This window comes from Sebastes fasciatus, chromosome 2, assembly GCF_043250625.1.
Source record: "Sebastes fasciatus isolate fSebFas1 chromosome 2, fSebFas1.pri, whole genome shotgun sequence".
Classification (NCBI taxonomy): domain Eukaryota; kingdom Metazoa; phylum Chordata; class Actinopteri; order Perciformes; family Sebastidae; genus Sebastes; species Sebastes fasciatus.
Window position 1 is genome coordinate 682,300 of NC_133796.1, and position 4,597 is coordinate 686,896.

The following is a 4,597-nucleotide window of genomic DNA, read 5'->3' on the forward strand; positions in this document are numbered from 1 at the left end:
ATTATATTAGTATATTATTATATTAGTTTATTATTATATTAGTATATTATTATATTAGTTTATTATTATATTATTAGTATATTATTATATTAGTATATTATTATATTATTAGTATATTATTATATTAGTATATTAGTATATTAGTATATTATTATTATATTAGTATAGTATTATTATATTAGTATAGTATTATTATATTAGTATATTATTATTATTATTATTATTATTGTATTAGTATATTATTATATTAGTATATTATTAGTTTATTATTATATTAGTATATTATTATATTAGTATATTATTATATTATTAGTATATTATTATATTAGTATATTATTATTATATTAGTATAGTATTATTATATTAGTATAGTATTATTATATTAGTATATTATTATTGTATTAGTATATTATTATATTAGTATAGTATTATTATATTAGTATATTATTATATTAGTTTATTATTATATTATTATATTATTATATTAGTATATTATTATATTATTATATTAGTATATTATTATATTATTAGTATATTATTATATTATTATATTATTATTATATTAGTATAGTATTATTATATTAGTATAGTATTATTATATTAGTATATTATTATTGTATTAGTATATTATTATATTATTATATTATTATATTAGTATAGTATTATTATATTAGTATATTATTATATTAGTTTATTATTATATTAGTATAGTATTATTATATTATTATAGTATTATTATATTAGTATATTATTATTGTATTAGTATATTATTATATTAGTTTATTAGTATATTATTATTTTATTATATTATTATTATTATATGAGTTGAGTTGACTGGATGCGTTCAGTGTGATGATCAGACTTCTGGTTCTGACTTAATGAACGACATCCTGAGCTGAGCTGAAGGATGTGAGTTCTTCTTCTTCTTCTTCTTCTGTGGTTCGTGTCCTCAGGTCGTGTTGGAGCAGCGTTACACCTCCTCGCCTCTAAATGTCATCATGGTGAGATAACGGCGAGCCGGCAGCAGACGCCTGAAATATTAAAGAGTCCAACGTTCAGGCTGCCGGAGAGAAAGTCATGACTAAAGCATTTAGAGCTGCTTCTGATCTCCGGCTGCTGCTCTGCTGCTGCTCTGCTGGATGGATGAGGCAACACACTGCAACCACAACACTACACCGAGCCTGACACAGGGAAGAGGAAGAGAGGAAGAAGAGGAGCAGCGTGGAAAAGAGGATAACACGGCTGCATAAAGAAGCAGAGGAGGAGATGGAGGGGTGAAGGAAAGAAGGAGACAGGGAAGTTCAGAGGTAGGAAAGGAAGGGAGGCGGTAGAGAAGAGGGGAGGAGATAGGGAAGGAAAGGAGGAGACTGAGAGGTGAAGGAAGAGAAGGAAAGAAGGAGACAGGGAAGTTCAGAGGTAGGAAAGGAAGGGAGGCGGTAGAGAAGAGGGGAGGAGATAGGGAAGGAAAGGAGGAGACTGAGAGGTGAAGGAAGAGAAGGAAAGAAGGAGACAGGGAAGTTCAGAGGTAGGAAAGGAAGGGAAGATAGGGAAGGAAAGCAGGAGACTGAGAGTGTTTATTCTTCTTCTTCGTCTTATTAATAATAATAATAATAAGCATGTGAACATGTGTTCCTCCTTCTCTTCAGTAGGAGTCGGGTTCAGCTGTGTGAGTGAACCGGACCTTTAGCACCAGTTCACAGCTCCGTGTTGACCTCTGTGTGACCTCTGTGTGACCTCTGTGTGACCTCTGGTTGACCTCTGTGTGACCTTTCAGAGCTCTCGGTGACTTAGAGGAGATCTGGAGGAGAAGCAGGTCAACGTAAGGCTCGTAGATTACTTCTTCATGACTTATCTCACACCATCGGCCTTTGTGGCGCTGGTTATCCGCCGGTATTAGCCCGTTAGCGTGAGGTCCAATCAGCTTACAGACCCCCAACCAGTTGACCCCTGAGAGACCCGGGCCCCCTGAGTCCAGGTCCAGGTCCTGTTCTCTCACTGCGTATTACCTTTAAGCTGACTCCAGTAGTCATATGCTCAGACCGGAGCACCTAAACAAACACGCCACTGTGGGTTTCCCATCAGCCCCGGCAGTCACATGGTCACATGGTCACATGGTCACTCCCTCACTACGCAGATTAAGATGGGGGGGCTTATCACAGATTCCTGGAGAAAGGATGAATGAACTCAGAGCAGGAGGAGCTGATCTGCTGAGGAATGGCTCACAGTCTGTAGTATCCTGTCTCTGACCTGGTGCCCCTGGGCCAGGGCAGCGTCCGGCAGCGTCCGGCAGCGTCCGGCAGCGTCCCTACACGCCCTTCACCCCGACCTCCTCCCTACACGCCGTCCACCCCGACCTCCTCCCTACACGCCCTTCACCCCGACCTCCTCCCTACACGCCGTCCACCCCGACCTCCTCCCTACACGCCCTTCACCCCGACCTCCTCCCTACACGCCGTTCACCCCGACCTCCTCGCTACACGCCCTTCACCCCGACCTCCTCGCTACACGCCCTTCACCCCGACCTCCTCGCTACACGCCGTCCACCCCGACCTCCTCGCTACACGCCCTTCACCCCGACCTCCTCGCTACACGCCCTTCACCCCGACCTCCTCGCTACACGCCCTTCACCCCGACCTCCTCGCTACACGCCCTCCACCCCGACCTCCTCCCTACACGCCGTCCACCCCGACCTCCTCCCTACACGCCCTTCACCCCGACCTCCTCGCTACACGCCCTCCACCCCGACCTCCTCGCTACACGCCGTGATTTGGTTTCACACGGGGCACCAACAGCTTGACTGACGTCAGGACTCTCCGGGTCGGGTCAGAGGGAGGTTCTGTCCCAGACGGGTCCAGTTGGTCGGCGGCGCCGTGTGACGTGGATCATTGTTTGAACTGCTTCATGATGACTGGAGCTTTTTAAGCTCCTCTTATATAACTCGGACTGGACTGAGCTCAGTGTTTGTGTGTTGTTGAGCGGCGACGATGACGAGCCGGCACGCGGTCACATGGTCACATGGTGTGTAAGAGGATTCGGCGTGGTGTCGGCCAAACGCCAAAACGCCACGCTGCAGCGCTGGTGTTGTTTCTGCTGTTTGTCACTCCAACCTGAAGAGGAAGTCCCTGAAACCACTTCTTCATTCTGAGGAGGGTAGTCATTCTGCTGACTCACTGAGGCGGGCCAGAACCAGAACCACACCCTATTTACATTAAAGCAGCAGGCCAGAACCAGAACCAGAACCAGAACCAGAACCAGAACCAGAACCAGAACCACACCTTGTTTACATTAAAGCAGCGGTCCAGAACCAGAACCAGAACCAGAACCAGAACCAGAACCAGAACCAGAACCACACCTTGTTTACATTAAATTAGCGGTCCAGAACCAGAACCAGAACCAGAACCAGAACCAGAACCAGAACCAGAACCAGAATATACATTCCGGGGAGGAAGAGGAGGAGGAGGAGGAGGAAGAGGAGGAGGAGGAGGAGGAGGAAGAGGAGGAGGAGGAGGAAGAGGTGGGATGAGGTCAACAGGCCTGACTGAGTCCGGCGTTAAGGGAGAGACTCAGTGAAGGATTAGAGCTCCGTTTTCATGCTAACAAAACGTTTGATATTCCTGCCCATTGCCAAAAAGCGACGCTTTGTCACGGCCGTTGGTGTGTGATACTTCCACACGAGGCTCTCTGTAGTGCCGATATGAGACGCACCAAACCCACGCTAACCTGCATGTCTTTGGACTGTGGGAGGAAACCTGAGCACCCGGAGAAAACCCACACTCAGAGGAAGCTGCCGCTCGTCATCGATCACAGGAAGGATTCACTGAGTCTGTCAGATATTATAAGAATATAATTATATCATATATTTGATGTCCACGTCTGGAGACGGGTCAGGAGACGAGTCAGGAGACGGGTCAGGAGACGGGTCAGGAGACGGGTCAGGAGACGGGTCAGGAGACGGGTCCGGAGACGGGTCAGGAGACGGGTCCGGAGACGGAGACGGGTCCGGAGACGGGTCAGGAGACGGGTCAGGAGACGGGTCCGGAGACGGAGACGGGTCCGGAGACGGGTCAGGAGACGAGTCAGGAGACGGGTCAGGAGACGGGTCAGGAGACGGGTCCGGAGACGGAGACGGGTCCGGAGACGGGTCAGGAGACGGGTCAGGAGACGGGTCAGGAGACGGGTCAGGAGACGGGTCAGGAGACGGGTCCGGAGACGGAGACGGGTCCGGAGACGGGTCAGGAGACGGGTCAGGAGACGGGTCCGGAGACGGAGACGGGTCCGGAGACGGGTCAGGAGACGGGTCAGGAGACGGGTCAGGAGACGGGTCCGGAGACGGAGACGGGTCCGGAGACGGGTCAGGAGACGGGTCAGGAGACGGGTCCGGAGACGGAGACGGGTCCGGAGACGGGTCAGGAGACGGGTCAGGAGACGGGTCAGGAGACGGGTCAGGAGACGGGTCCGGAGACGGAGACGGGTCCGGAGACGGGTCAGGAGACGGGTCAGGAGACGGGTCAGGAGACGGGTCAGGAGACGGGTCCGGAGACGGAGACGGGTCTGGAGACGGGTCAGGAGACGGGTCAGGAGACGGGTCCGGAGACGG